This window comes from Harpegnathos saltator, unplaced genomic scaffold (genome assembly GCF_003227715.2).
Source record: "Harpegnathos saltator strain DR-91 unplaced genomic scaffold, Hsal_v8.6 scaffold138, whole genome shotgun sequence".
NCBI lineage: Eukaryota > Metazoa > Arthropoda > Insecta > Hymenoptera > Formicidae > Harpegnathos > Harpegnathos saltator.
The window spans coordinates 4,027-20,172 of NW_020229915.1; positions in this window are offsets into that span (position 1 = coordinate 4,027).

The following is a 16,146-nucleotide window of genomic DNA, read 5'->3' on the forward strand; positions in this document are numbered from 1 at the left end:
CTTCCTGATCGAACAGGGGGGGACCCGCTGCGGGACAGGCCACCACGGCCGCCAAGCCGCACTTGCTACCCAGCCAGTTGGGGTTACCAACCGGGATGAAGTGCGGCTCGGTGACCACCCCCACCCGGCGCCCAGTTCCGCAAGCCTGTGTATCCACAGGTCTTGGGCCCGAGCGCCGCGGCCAAGGTTGGCTTGGGAGACCCGGAGGAGCGTGAAAGCCAGGCCTTCATGCCTCCTCCAGGCGCTCCTCCTCCACTCCTTCCGGGGAGGCCTCTGGTGGCGAAGAAGCCGCCTCAGCCTCTCCAGAGGGAGCGTCAGCTGTTGTGGCCTCCAGGACTGATGCCTCCGCAGAGACTGCTAATTCCATTGCCTCCTCCGAGGCTGTGTTGGGGGGTCCCTACCTGTGTTCCCTCCACCTCTAGGGAGTAAGAGGGGAGGCTCATATTGAGGAAGCCAGGGATGGCGCGTCCTCTGGCTTCCCTTCTACGGTCGTTGGGGGTGGAGCTTTAGCATCCACCCACCTCACCTGATCCTCCCGGGATGGCGACAAGCTCCACGTCAAGGTCCCCTCCTTTCCAAACTCCGCCATTGGTATCGCCGCCTCCATTGCCCGCGTTTCCTTCTTTCTCGCCGGGGCTTCACCTCCTCCGGAACGTCCATGGCGACGGAGTCCAGGACGCGGTCAAGCACCGCCTCCGCCGTCGTTGGATTCTCCTCCCTCGTTGAGGGAGGTCTGCCCATCCTCCTCCCTATCTCCTGATTCCTTCTCAGTGGAGGAGGTTGATCCGTCCTTAGCGTTGGCTGGGGGGGGGCAGCCCCAGTTGCCCCCCCGTCTGTTCCGGGTCTGGTCTCCATCCTCCTCCTTTGCCTCCTCTCCTTCCCAGTGAGGGGGCGGCAGGAAGGACCGCCGACCTTGTGGTCGGCTTTCCTTCCCAGTCCCGCGCAGACAGGACAGTGGGCCGCTACCGCCTCGCATTCTTTGGCGCGGTGGCCGGGGTTACCGCAACGATAACAGGCATCGCTGCGGTCGACGGCGTTCCCGCACCGCCCGCGCAGGTGGCCCTGCTCCAAGCATTTGAAGCAGAACTCGGCGCGGGCGGGCAGCACCATCACCCCGACGCGGATCCAGCCAATCCGTACCCACCCCGTCGCGGCTGCCTTACTGGCTGCCGCGAGCGGGCACCGCACCACTGTTGAGGCCAGTCCTCTTTGGGTGAGGTTGCACCTGCTCACAGAAACTTCCGCAGGCAGGCATCCCCCAGCCTTGGCCACTGCGGCCGCCACCTCTTCTGCCCCGACCGTCGCGTCCAGGCCAGTGATATGCACAGATGCGATCTTCACCGGCCTTTGGACGCGATAGTCGGGGCCCTTCTCCGCCGCCAACTTGCCGAACTCCTCGGCAAGTCGGTCGGCGGAGGGCCCTGAGCCGAGGCCAGGCACCTCGATCAGCAGGGCACCCGTTCGGGCCGCACGAATTCGCAAGGCCCCCGGGATGCCCAGCTCCTCCGGATTGATCCGGCGCCTGGCCTCGGTCATAAAATCTTTGTAAGACCCCTCAGGGCATGTTATGGTGACGGCCGCTGACTTAGGCGGCTTTGGCACCACTCCCACCACTTTCGGCCCCGCCCCCACCTGGGACCGGAGGCCTGTTGTCGAGGAGCCGCTTGTTTTCTCTTCAGCTTCTGCTTCGCCTTGTTTTTTTCCTCCTTCCGATCACCTTGCTCCATGTCTCTCCTGGAACAGAGATAGGTTGAGATACGGTCGGAGGAAGAGAGGGAGGGAGCCCTCTCTCCTCCCGCCTCTGGCCTGGTGTTCGACCAGCCCTTTCTCCTTCTTCGGTTTGCCCTCGCCTTGGGGCTTCTTCTCCTTGTTAGGGGGCTCCATCCTCCTTGAGGGAGGACCTTCCTCCTTTCTGGCTTCCTGGAGCTTCTCCTGGGCCCGCCTCCTTTTCTTATTGGCGCCCTTCCTCTTCTTTTTCTCCCTTCTTCTTCTCCGCCTCCGTCCTCTTGCTTCCTATTGGAGTTCTGGTTTGCTCCCATTTCTCTTTCCTCGGTCGGGTCGGCTGACGCCTTCCCTTCTGTAGGAATCGGAGCAGAGGGGGACAGAGGATCTGTACGAGGTTCTCCATTTTGGGAACCCACGAAACTCTGTCTTCCTGCACCCTTTGCCTACATTCCAGGGAGTATTCTATCCCCCTGGATAGCGCCTTGTAGGCCTCCTCCCCTTCCGGTCTCAAATAGAGCTTGGCCAGGTCTTTGTCGAGCTCTTTTCTTATTCCTCCTATCGGAGGTCTCAAAACCGATGGGAGGGCGTCCAGCGGCATGGTGTAGTCGTACGACGGGATCACACCACTGGAGCCCCCCTTGAAAACCTCTTCCGAGGAGCTAGAGGAGCTTTCTACAATTGGTCTTCTCTGCACCTTCCTTTTCTTCTTCTTAGAAGGCCCCGGTCGGGGCTCCTCCTTCAGTGACGAAGCTCTACTTCTAGCCGCCTGAGCATAAGTCCGGACATTTAACTGCGGCGCCGGTGCCGGACCTGTCTCGATTTCTTTGGCTGCAAGCTTTTCCTCCAGGCTTCGGTTCTGAGTCTTGAGCATCCTCAGTTCTTCCCTCATCTCCTCAGCCTCCCTGTTTGCTGCCGCCGCTGGCTCTCCCTCCTCACCGTAGGCTGCAACCCTCGCTAGAAGGGTTGTCATAACGGCCTCGGAGGTGGCCACTGCTCGGTTCATAAGTGACACGAAGGTCCCCTTAAGTGTATTAGACCTTCGTGCCACAAACCTTATGGCTCCAAGAGTCCGGCCCACCTCCGAGGCCAGTTCTGGTGTTCTCGCCTCTCGAAGAAGTGCCCTCGAGGCAGAGTCCTTAAAGACCTTTTCGGCAGGCCTCGTATCCTTCAGAGACCGAAGGATACCCCTGCCGAGGAGGTCCGCCACCTTCGCCTCGAGGCGAGCTTCCACGTTCTCCCTCTTCTTCTTGGCCGCTTCCTCCCTGACGTATCGTATGCCGACATAGCGGCCATGTGTCGGTTCACGCCCTCTGGGATCCCTGTCTGGAACAAGAATGGGGGGGGGTTCGTCTGTGTGGGCTGCTCCACGATGACAACCGACGAGGACGAACCTCCACTCGTCGTTCCACTCCTCCTTTTCCCGGTGCCAGTGGCCTGGATGGAGATGGCCGTAGTTGTAGTGGTCTCAGGATCCTTTTTCCTGGCAACAAATCTGCCCAATTCGTCCCTAACCACCGGTATTTTGGACCTTTGGGAGAGGACCACGTCAGACTTAATCGTAGGCTTCCCAGACGTAGTCCTTTTCCCACTACCGCGCACACGGTTCCCCCCTTCGCCCGGGCACCCCCTTTACTCGAAAGGGAGCCAGGCTTCGAATTTCCCAGTGTCGGGGTGGAGGTGTTAAACCCCGTTCTCCTGGTCATCCTACTTCCCTCGTGGGACTACTCCTCACCCGACGAGTTGGTCTCACTTCCTCCCCGGCAGGAGGAGTGCTTCCCGTCACTCTCCGGGGAATAGTTCGCACGGGACAATCGCTCCTTTTTAATGCGGGAGCTTGTCCGGCGAGTTCCCCGGTGGGAACCGCCCTTCCGGCTGCTGGACGCTGGGTTGAAATCTCCCTCGGTGTGTGGCAACCCTTTGTGACCCGTGGACTCCATCTGACGCGCTCCCCGGTGAGAGCGGTCTCTCCGAATTTGATCGGAGAAGGACCGGCTGGCGTGGTCCACGTCAGACTGCGGATCACTCTCGTGATTACCGCACTTCGTCCGACTCTTGCTCCTTTCAGAGCTGTTACTCTCGGATGACCTGTCGTGTCTTAACGACACGCCGAGGACCAGGTCCTGTTCCCCGCCGCGACACTTCACGGTATCCATGTCAGTACAGGGGCCCGTGGTCAACCCCTGTACCAGCCCGTCGCTCGATGACGACATGGGGAGGGCCGGGACACTATCCTCCCCACGCCGGTTCTCGGGTCCGAATACCGAGATGTCTGTCCTTGTTGTCGTTAAGTATAATCCATCCAGGTGCCGGATTGTTACGAGCCCGGCCCACTCGGGTGTGATTTCGGGGTTTTCCTTCCCCTAGACCGGCTGCCTTCACCAGGCTAACGAGCCCGCTCTGCCCGCGCTGTAGGGTCCTTTGGGCCCCACGAGTGAGACCCTCCAGACCCTGGTTAAAACCTGGAGGCAGCTGCCCATCCAGGAGTATTATGGACGCTCTTAGTCTGGTCCCTCTGTACAGGCCACCCCAGCATGGTAGAACCTACCAGTGGTCGAAACCCCCGCCGGTACAGCCCTGTACATCATCGGGACACGCAAGCCCCCCCACCACGACAAGGCGCCCACGGGGGGAAAAAGGGGACTCTTTCTGGTACCCTTCCCCACCCAATGCCCAGTAACCTGGCACAGTCGTCGGCCATCCACTCCGAAAGGGGCCCCAATGCCCGGCGGCTTTTGCCTGACGGATCAGGTCGCCCGCCACCTGCGGGTTTCCCGTTGCCGACTATATCCAGCCGTCGAACACCAGGGTACTCCATTTCGGACGGATAACCCCCGACTGTGTGCTCCAGATTTCCCGGACACCGGGTGTTGTGCCCTTGGTTGCATGTTAAATGGTGAGTGGTGAACCTCATCCATCTCGCTCACAATCCAGGCACCGTAATTGTCATGCCACTTTTGGCATGCGCTGGTCGAACTGCTTCCGGTCGGGTATCGTGTGTCCGCATGCACCCTTTTCAGGGCCGGTCGAGGCGCAGGGGACGCCAGCTGCGGGAGTCTCCCAGCCCTGCAGTAGTGCATACAGGAGGTTTCGTCACCGTCATCGGCGCCACATTGCCGCCCCACACACACCGGGCCAGCAGGGGCCAGACAGCCTGACCTGGGGAGTCGGCCGTCCTACCCCCGCCCGCCCAGCCCACGCGGTGCGACGCAGCGGCACCGTCTCTGACGGTGGCATACCTCCACGACCCATACGCCCGTAACTGCCGGCCAGCTCCTTTCCATGGGAGTAAGACTGGGACACCGATGAGTGCATCCCCCAAGTTTCCTCAAGGAATACCCACCCGGCACCCTGAAAAACCCCCCTTCAGAGGCGACCTAAGCTGGTTCATTCGTCACGCTTATCCTCTCCGGCACTGTGACGAAGATGGCCCCATCCACCGCCGTCACAGCCCCGACCCATCGAGGATAGGCGGAGTCTCCAGCCCCCTCCGGTCCCCACCCCCCCACACACACATTCATTCTGGATGGCTAGCCATCCTACACCCAGGAAGAGCCCGCCCCGTCTCCCGAGAGCACCCCCGCCCCCGCTGCCGAGCGAGCCCCCAGGCGCCGCGGGACTTCGGCCTAACGGATCAGTGAGTGCAGGCCCACCGTTGCCGACTATCCTTCGCCCCCCGGCATCCAAAAGACCCCCACCGACGACAGAACCGGGACCCGCGGGGTCCGCCACGCGCTCCACCGGGTGTTGCCATTCGGCAGCGCTCATGTAGAGGAATTAGACCACATGAACTCTGCCTTGTGGACTTCATACGCTCGACTGTCTCACTAGACTAACGAGGCCGCCTCCCCGGGTCTGTCCTTTGAGGTACTTCCTTCCTCCTCGGTGGACTGGGAAACCAATCTCACGAGTCCGAGCACCCGACCGGTTTGTTCACGAAGTTGCTTCTCCGGTTTGTTCGCCCCGAGGCTTGGCGAGTCCTAAACACCGCCCCGGAACTAACGAGTCCAAACGCCCGACCGGTTTTAATCGGAGTTTTCCTCTCCGGTTTGGTTGCCATGCTGCTACCGAGCCCAAACTCCCGGGTTTTTACTTTGGGTTTCCCTTCTCCTCGTTTGGTGTCTGTTAAACAGACTAACAGGCCCAATCGCCCTGGTTTATTATTCGGGGTTCTTCCTCCCCCAGTATCGGCTGCCTGGACTGCCAGAATCACGAGCCCGAGCGCCCGGTTATTGTCAGATTTGCTCTCTGTTGTGGTAGCCCGAAGGCTATCGAGCCCACACGCCCGGGTTTTTACGTTAGGTTTCCTTCCCCTGGTTCGGTTAGCTGTCTTCTCCAGCGTAACGAGCCCGATTGCCAGGATTTAGCATTGGGGTTCTTTCTCCCCTAATAATAGATTGCTTGCTCACGAAGTCAAGCTCTTGAGCTCTCGCCCGAGTTTGATATCGGAGTTTCCAATCTCCGGAATAGGTTGCACAAGGCTAACGAGCCCACTAGCCCGGGTTTTTACAGTGGGTGTCCTTTCCCTCGTCGGGTTGTTTGGCAACCTCCCAAACTAACGAGTCCGATACCCGGGTTTTCGTGGGTTTTCCATCCCTCGGCTTTTACATTGGATTTTCCTTCCCCTTGTTCGGATGTCTTGGAAAAATAGACTCACGGGCCCGATCGCCCGAGTTTATTAGTCAGGGTTCTTCCTTCCCTCTAGTTCAGGTGTCTGAACCGCCAGACTCGCGAGCCTGAACGCCCGGATTGGTTCGAAGTTTTCTCTCCGTTTCGGATGTCTGGACTGCCAGACTCACGAGCCCGAACACCCGGTTTGTGATGAGTTTTCTCTCCGGTGCTGATGCCCTAAGCTAACGAGCCGCACGTCCGGGTTTATTAGTCAGGGTTCTTCCTTCCCTCTAATTCAGATGTCTGGACAGCCAGACTCACGAGCCCGAACGCCAGGTGTGATCAGAGTTTTCTCTCCGGTGCAGATGCCTTCAGGCTAACGAGCTGCACACCCGGGTTTGGTATTGGGGTTCTTCCTCCCCTAGCAATAGGTTGTTTGCCCATGTAGTCAAGCCCTCGAGCCCCCGCCCGGGTTTGATAACGGAGTTGCCAATCTCCAGAATAGGTTGCACGAGGCTAACGAGCCCACTAACCCGGGTTTTTACAGTGGGTTTTCCTTCCCCTCGTCGGATTGTCGCAACCCCCCAGACTAACAAGCCCGATGCCCGGGTTTGGTATTGGGGTTCTTCCTCCCCTTCACTTAGGTTTCTTGCCCACGAAGTCAAGTTCTCAAGCCCTCGCCCGAGTTTGATAACGGAGTTTCCAATTTCCGGAATAGGTTGCTCAAGGCTGACGAGCCCACTAGCCCGGGTTTTTACAATGGGTTTTCCGTCCCCTCGTTGGGTGCCTGGAAAATAGGCAAACAGGCCCTCATCGCCACGGGTTTTTATGGGTGTCCTTCCCTTATTTGGTTGCCTCCCAAAGGCGAGGCTAACGAGCCCAAACGCCCGCGCTGCAGGGTCCTTCGTGCCGCTCGAGAGCGGCCCTCTAGTCCCTTAATGCTTCAAGAGGCAGCTGCCCATCTTGAAGCATGTGTTGGTCGCTCTTAGTAGCCACTCTCCTCGGTTCACTCTCGAACTTGGAATCCTGTTATTCCAAGTCGAGTCCATCCCCTTGGATCATTGTGGCCATCAAGCTTCTGCACCACGACAAGGTGGCGACCATCCGCAGAAGAAGGTATGTGAGGGTCCGAATGGGACTCCCCTAAACCCCCCCTCGGTGATGAACCGAGGGGGACCCTACAGCACCCACCCCCGAGGGGTGGGTCTTCCCTCCCAGGGCTCCCTCCTCCTCCATATCAAAACCGGATTCGGGGGTCTCACCCTGGGGGGAGGCTATCCCTCCTAGCGCGGTCAAGGATGTTCCCACAAGGGGTTGGCCCACCCCTGACCGCTCCTACCTGGCCCATGGGTCCCGGTGCGGGGGCCTCTAGCACTACGAGGCCACTACCGCACCGGCAGATCTCATGGGCCTGGGGTGAGGGAGTGGGTGGGGTGAGCTACTCGTGCTCATTGCCCCCCCACTCCTCCCACCCCGCCTCCGCTAGGAGGAAAACTGAGGCTTCCACCTCCATGTTCTTCGCCTCGGAGACCCCCCTCGGCCTATTCACCGAGGATGGGTCCGGCTCGCCGGGAGCGGCCGACGCTCCCCTTGCCGCCGGTCCTACCTGTATCGTGGGCGGCGGAGGCTGGATCGCTCCAGCCTCCGTCGTCCCCATCCCTTCCCCATCGGTCCGGCTCGGGCCAGCGACCGATTGTCGCGCCTTTTTGGCGGCATCGCCAGGAGGCTGCGGCTGAACATCAGCCGCAGCACCCCTGCGTGCCGCCTTCTTCTTCTTTCTTCTCCTCTTACGAGAAGGAGGTACCCTCCCTCTCGGGGCAGTCCGGGGGACCGCCCTACAGGCGCTGCCACCCATTCAGTGGCCGGCTTCCCTCCACTTTTTGTGGCACAGGGGGCAGCGCACCTCAGCGGTGCACCCCTGTGCCACATGTCCGGCCCCTCCGCATCTGAAGCAGCGGCCTGCCAGACAATTATCGGTCTGGCAGGTCGCTGCCATATGACCATAGTGCAGGCACTTATAGCACTGGAGGGGCCGGTCCTCCAGTGCTCTGACTTGCGCTCTTCCCCACCCCACTATTAGCCCCCCGGCTGATACCAATTTTTGGGCCGATGCCAGTGGGCACCGAACCCAAACCCCCCCTAATCCCCCGGACGACCTCCTGATCTCCCCGATCTGGAGATTGTCCGGGGGTCAGCCTGTGGCCTTTAATATCGCGGCCCGGACCATTAGTTTGGTCACGGAGTCCTCCAGTCCGACGAGACGGAGCTCCGTCCTTCTCGTCGGTCTGGAGACCACCGCGTCCCCGCACAAAACATCCTGGAAATCCCTAGCTAGGCGGTCGGCTTTATTCCGACCGTCCTGGCCAGGGACTTCCAGAATGACTCCCCCGTTTCTGGCCCTTTTAATCTTAAAACTGCCCGGCTCCAGGCCGACCTCCTGCAAGTCGACCTGGAGCCTGGCTTTGGCCATAACCTCCGTAATGCCGGGACCCCCCGGCAACGCGGTCACTGTTACGAATGGGTTGCGCGGGGGGTTCCTCACTTGTGGCTTCCTTGGGAGGGGAGGGGGTCCCTTCTTCGGGGCCCCCTTCCCCCCTGCCTTCCCACCCTTGGGAGGAGGTGTCGCCTTCTTTGCGGCACCTCCACCCTTTGGTAGAGGAGGGTCAGGCCGCGCACCCTTCCCTCCCTTTCCCTTCCCCTTGCGAGTGGACAAGACTGTCCACCTGCCGCGCCCCTCCCAATCGGCCGCCGGTTGCCGCGGAGGGCGAGAGAGGGTGGCCCCGCTGCCCGCAGCTGCCGCTGCTGGAGAAGGCAAAAGCTTCTCCTGCAGCCGCCCAATGCGGGCGATTTCGGACTTGAGGCCCCGGACTTGCACCTTCAGGGCCCCAAGTCTTCCATCCGGGCCATCCTTCCTCGCCTGCCTCTTGTAATCTTCGAGAGCCTCCTCTATACAGAGGAGGCTCTCTCTAAAATCCTCGTTGAAGGCCTCCAGGGGTTTTCCGTACCCCTTGGCGGCCCTCAACGAGGGATCTACTAGGACGGTTCGGACATAATCTATCCCGTCCAGGGCCCTGTCGGCTAGGTCCCTTTCTCTCTCCGCCTCGGCAGCGGGCCTCCGCACGGGCGGAAGGCCCCACTGGTGGCGCCCTGATCGCCCCCCCCCATAGCTCTTCCCTCCCGCGCGTTTCGGAGAGAAGTCTCCCCGGCCGAGGACTCCTCGTCCTCGGCCGGGGGAACCTCTCCCCCGGGAAGAGCTCCTCCCATCTCTGCATGGCCGACAGAGCGCCCCTCCCCTACGTGTGCAGGGAGCTGCACTCCCCTCCCCCCGATGGGAATTAACGCCCGCGAGGGGAGGGAAGTGCATCTCCCTGTCCTGCCACAATTGCGAGGCGGATTCCTCCGCCGCGCGCTTCCTTTTCTTGTCGCTTTTTGGGCCGGCGAAGGCCGAGGGTGGGTCCATGCGACCCACACTCGGCCTCAACCTGTCCATAAGCGCCTCCCTTCGGGCGGTAGCATATTCAGACGGCGCGCCCGCTGGACGACGACGGGGGGGGGTGCCGGGACGATACGCCCCCTCCCGCCGTACTCCGGCTCCGAGTACCGGGGTGCTTGTCTCCCTATGCGTCATTACACCATAAAAGCAGGGGTGTTACGTGCCCCTGTAACACGAATGCAATTTCGGGGTTTTCCTTCCCCTAGACCGGTTGCCTGCCAAGGCTAACGAGCCCGCTCTGCCCGCGCTGTAGGGTCCTTTGGGTCCCACGAATGAGACCCTCCAGACCCTGGATAAAACCTGGAGGCAGCTGCCCATCCAGGAGTATTATGGACGCTCTTAGTCTGGCCCCTCTGTACAGACATCTTCGGTAGAACTTTCCAGGGGTCGAAACCCCCGACGGCACAGCTCTGTACTTCATCGGGACACGCAAGCTCCCCCACCACGGCAAGGTGGCGTCCACGGGGGAGAGGATATTACCCCCGCGTTTCGCCCTTCGAGGGGGCGGGTGGAGGGAATCCTCCTCGAGAATGGTAAACGAAGTCGAATAGGGGGACGGGAAGGAGGAGAATTGGGATGGGCAGAAGGGGAGTGGAGGAGAGAATGATGGAACGGGAGGTGGGGGAGGAGATGTAAGAGGAAAAGGTGGCGGCGGGGGGGGAATGGAACGAGACTTCACAGAAGTTGGTGAAGGTGTTCCATTTCCTCTCGCTCTCCAGCATCTTGTTAACGACACTGGGGAGCGAGAGATCCGGGTCCAGCTCTCTGACCACGACTCCGCACTCTGCTGCCTGTGCAGGACAGTCCTGAAGGATATGTTGCCCGGAGTCGTAGTCAGCCCCGCAATGATGGCACTGCGTCGTGCGTTCCTTCCCAATGCGACACAGGTACTCACCGAAACAAACTTGCCCGGTGAGCACCTGTGTCGCCCTGAATGTCAGGGTTCCTGACTCCCTGTCCACCCACTCGGCCAGGCAGGACTGGACGGCGTCGACGCTCCTTCTCCCATACTTGCTGTCGATTAAACGCCTCTTCCATCGTTGGAGAAGGAGCAGTCGATTTTGGTGCCTCGAGCGCTTCAGCGCCCCGGCAAGCAATTCGTCATCCTTTAGGTTCCTCCGGACCTCCTTCTTCTGATAGTACATTCGTCTGTACATTAATGCGAGGAGCTCCAGAGGAGGCATGCCCGCCAGGGCCGTCGCCGCCACGTGGAAAACCGTACGGTATGCCCTTATGACCCTAACCGCCACCGTCCTTTGTGCCTTGCGCATTACCGCGCAGATCGGACGGCTGGCGGCCAGGGTCTCTGCCCAAACTGGCGCCCCATACAGTGCAACCAAGTTAATTATTGCCGCGTGGAGGCGACGCGCCTTCATGTCCAGCCCCCCGATGTTGGGCATTAATTTACCCAAATTGGCCGAGGTGACCTTTAGTCGGGGCGCCAGGCGGCTAAAGTGCTCCTTAAAGCATTAAGTGCCGTCCAGAATGAGGCCCAAGTATCGCATTTGGGCCTCGACAGGAACCCTGACCCTACTTATGCAGAGGTGGGCCTGAGGTGGCTTCATGCCTTCGGGGTGGAAGAAAATGGCCTCGGTTTTTCTTTCCGCTACCGTCAGGCCCACCTCCCGTATGGTACGCACAACGCAGTGCATCGCAAAGTTTGCGGTGTTGATCGCATCCCCCCAGTCTCTCCTCCCAGTCTCTTTCCCCAGTCTCTTCCCCCAGTCTCTTCCCCCAGTCTCTTCCCCCAGTCTCTCCTGCCAGTCTCTTCCCCCGGCCAGTATAAGGGTATCGTCGGCATAACAAATGATGCTGCAGCCGGGGGGGAGGGCTTCCCGGAGGATATTATCGTAGCCGAGGTTCCACAGGAGGGGGCCCAACACGGACCCCTGTGGAACCCCGCAGCTCATCCCCCTCTCACACGTCCCGCCATCAGCGTCCGTCCAACTGAGACGCCGACCCCGGAAATAATCCTCGATGACGACCACCACCAGGTAGCGTGGAAAACGGAAGTGTTCCGTCATATCTCTCACCACGCTATCCCAGGGCAGGGTGTTAAAGGCATTGGCTATGTCAATAGATACAGCCACCCTGCCCTCCTTCACTATGGCCCTCGAGAGGGTTTTGAGATGCAGGATCGCATACATGATGGATCTACCCTCTCGGAAGCCATGTTGGCCATCATCGAGGTTCGGATCTATCCGGGCCATATGCTCCGTGAGGCGAGCGACGATGATTCTCTCAAAGACTTTGCCCGTCTCATCCAGGAGACATATGGGGCGGTACGCGGAGAGGGAGTCCCCCGGTTTGCCCTCCTTTCAGAGGAGGACCACATGGGTCCTCCCCCAGACTGGGGGGAATTTTCCCTCCTTTAGGGCGGTCGAGAAGATCTCGGCCATCCTACCGGCGATGACCCCCGAGGCAAGGGTGCGTACGCGGCCGAGTATGCCATCAGGTCCTGGAGCCTTTCGGCTTTTGACCTTCCTGATGGCCCCGGCCACCTCCTCCTCTGTGACCCCAGGACTTCCCTCTGTTGTTCAAGAGGCGGGCAAGACCCAAGCCTACGGCCCATTCTTCGACTTCCTCCCCCCGCCCGTCATTATCACGGGGAGAACCCCATAGGGGTGACTTTGCATTAAAGTTGCTGGCGATGATGACGGGTCCTGGGAGGTACCGCTCAACGGCCCACCCAATTTATTGGAGCTTGGACTTATAACTCTGCAAGTCCAGGCTCTTTATTGGGGGGAGGTAGACCCTGACCACTATGAGGGCCCTCCACCTGACTACCACATATCCCCTTCCCTTACCCAGCTAAGTAGCGGTAGGGGAGTGACTATCGGTCCTCCATATTATGGGGACGGAGCTCAGATCGTCCCCAAACCATCTAGGATGATTTTTGGGTACATGGTTGGGCTCCGCCGCTATACCCAGTCCTGCTCCGCGCTCCGCCATTGTATGTGCAAAAAGAGTCATTGCTTGGCGGGCGCGGTGCAGATTGGCTTGGAGGAGCCGGGTAGCCATTATAGTTGTATTAGCAACTTTTCTGCTGGCTCCTCCTGGCAATCCCTCTCTTCGTCATCTCTTGGACGGCTTCTCTTCTTCCCGCGTTTCCTTACGTCCATCTCCTCCACTCTCCGTGCGTTATAAGAGAGGGGGTCAATGGACGGAGAGGTAGGGGATGGAACGTCTTCCTCCTTTCCTTTCTTCTCCTCATCTGAGGGGGGTAGAGGTACTATGTTCGCTGGCCTCTTTTCCTTTTGTACCTCTGGTCCCTTTCTTCTCTTTTGTTTAGGGAAGTGGCAGTCCGGTCCTCCCATTCGATGGTCGGCAGGCTTTCCCCCCACATATCTGGCATCTGGCTAAGGATTTACATTCCCTGGCCAGATGACCTTCCTTTCCGCATCTATAGCAGTTTCTGCTTCTATCGGCTTCACTGCCGCAACATTTACTCTGGACATGGCCCCTCTCTATGCATCAATAACATTGGAGGGGCCTTGCTTCCAGAAGTTCGGCCTTGACCAGGGTCAGCTCAGGGTCAGTGTCCCCCTGCTTGCCGCCTTTTGTGCGGCCGCCAGGGGTCACTGTATCCAAATGAACCTGTATCCTGTCAGTGATACCCTGATTTTCCCGGTTTTTATGTGTCCGGATTCACACTCCCCAATCTTGGCCAGGGTCTCCATCACTTCCTTCTCTATGGTTGACGGTTCAAGTCCCCTTAGTCTTAGCTCCCCCATTTTCTGGGGGCAGCTAATCTTGGCCCTGCCCTCCACGACTTTTCGCAGCTTGTCTGCCAACAAGTCCGCTTGTTCCCTCCTTTTCTTCCCAGGGATCTACAAGATCCAGGCTCTCGTCACTTCTATTCTCGTCTTGATCTTGGAGATCCCCAGTGCCTCTATATTGATTTTGGCTTTCGCTTCTGTCAATAATTCCTTATATCTTCTATCCGTTGTTGTGATGGACACAGCCGCGGTATTCGGTACCCTGTGTTTCTTCCTTTTCTTCTTGTTCTTTCCCTCCTCTTCCATTCTTCCCGCTGCGGGCTTCTGGGCCTGGGTCTGGGCTTTGTTGGCCTCTTCCTTCCTTTCCTTCTTCTTCTCTTTTCGCCCGACCACCTTTGTCTACATCTCTTCTTGCGTGGTGGCGCTTACCCTTTCATTCCCCTTACGAGGGAGGGGGTGGGAACTCCTCCTCAGTCATTCGGGGAGGGGTCTTTTGGGGCTTCTGTCCTTCCCCTATCTTCACCGATAGTATTGTATTCCCACCTTTCTTCCCTTCCTTCTTCCCCTCCCTTTTCCCTCTTTGGGGTTTGGGTGGGTGCGGGGGAGTGTGGGGTTCTGCGTGGGTGCGGAGAGTTATCTCCTCCTCCCCATTCTTTCTAGAAGCCATAGTGTTAACCACCCTTGTCATTATCTCTGTGACCCTCTTTTCCAGCGCGTCTACCTCCGAGTTTTTCATCTTAAGCTTTTCTATCCTAATCTTTGTGTCTATTAGGATGTCCTCCCTTGTCCTTGGCCTCGGTTTGTCTTGCCTTACCCCGGCTTGGACGACCTCTTGCCGCTTCATTATAGGGCAAAAATCTACTAGATTCGTACGAATCAGCCCCTTTTACACCTCTATCACCCCTGCCGGTGACATTGGCACTTCGTCCACTTCCATATCACTAGCATGGGGGGGAAGATATATCCACCAGTTCGCGGTTTCTTCATCTTCTTCTCCGTCACTATTGTGTGTGTCGGAGTTGGAGTAAAGGCGGGTGCTGGAGATGGAATCCTTGGCACTGATGGGAATGCCTCTTGGATCCTGCGGGGGATTCTCTCAGCTCCTGCACTTCCTTCTTCATTTTCTCGTATGAGGCGCGGAGCCTCTGATTCTCGCTCCGCACCTCTTCCAGGATATCTAAATTTTCCCCACCTCCTTCCGCTACTCTCTTGATTAGTAGCGTGGCACCCACCGCAGTAGCAGCAGCGGCATCCCTAAGGACCTTCACATAGGTCCTTTTAATATTCCCCGACTTGACTGCGATTCCCAGTACCTGTTTAGCTGCGTCTAGTACTGACGCAAGTCATTAGTTGGGGCTGCCTCCAGGTTTTCCGTTACTTTGTTGACCTCCGCCACATACTTACGATTACTCGTCAAGCTGGCGAAGGACACAGACAGAGTCTTCATGGCTTGAAGGAGTTCGTTCTCCCTCATTCTTGTTTGTAGTTCTTCCTTTTTTTCCATGAAGGCCAATTTCTTCTTGTACTCTCCGGTGGTTTCGGGTCTTCCTCTTTTCCGGAGAGCTTTCGCCTCGAAGACCTCTTCGTCCGTTTCCCCATCAGATTTCCTGGGGATGGCCCACCTGTCGATGATCCTCTCAGGTGATGTCTCAGCAGACATGGACTCAGCCTTCCTTCTTGTTCGGCGTCCTAGACCTAGATCTGGACGGAGAACATCTTCCTTGTTGAGCAGCGCGGCTTCTGGTGTTTCTCGCACTGCTACTCCTTCCTCTCCTGGCCATGTTTCGAGATGAGCGTCTACACTCATTCTCTATGGCCATCTGGCTTGCGCCCAGTTGTTCTTCGGAGGTTATTTCCTCCTTCTCCGTCCGGGAACTGGGGAGGGTTTCCAGTTCTTCCACCATTCTTTCCGGGGTCGTCATAGGTGTATCCATATCCTTGTCTTTTATTTTTATTTTTTCAAAATCAATAGGGATTTGCGAGGTCGTCATTTTTTGTTTGAACCCCACCACTCTACACGGCTTCATCGCCCGGGCATGCCCGCATCCCCCCGGAAAGGGGGAGCCTCCGAGTTCCCCCAGAGGAGCGACATATGACTCGGGCCGACGGAATGTATCATCGTCGGCACCGGCCTCCCGTCCCCTACACACGCCCTGACCACCATTTCTGTTGGCCAGACCGCTTTCGGGGGTCCCACAGCTCCGACCCTGTGGGCACCGTGCAGAGCGCCGCCACGCTGGGGGCCCCATGGAAGGAGGTAGCTTATCGGTGTCGCACCCCACCGGGAGCGCCTCCCTCATGGCAGCCAGCGTGCTAGCGCCGCCTGAGGGTCCGCTTTAGAGTGATGCGATCGCATTCCCTTCAGTACAGCTCTCAGCCGTTCCGGCTCCGCCTCGGAATACATCCGAGCGGCCCGGAACACCCCTCCACCCCCCGGGTACCATGAGGGGTTCTATACCCTCATGGTGTGCAGATCCGAGTGTGGGTTCCTCCCTCCGCCCGGCCGAGGCTGAACGGATGAGGGAAAGTGGGGAGCCCCACCTTTTTTGGCTGCCGGAGCACCGGCGTGCAATGCCTCCGAAAGTGGGGTCCTATTCCCTC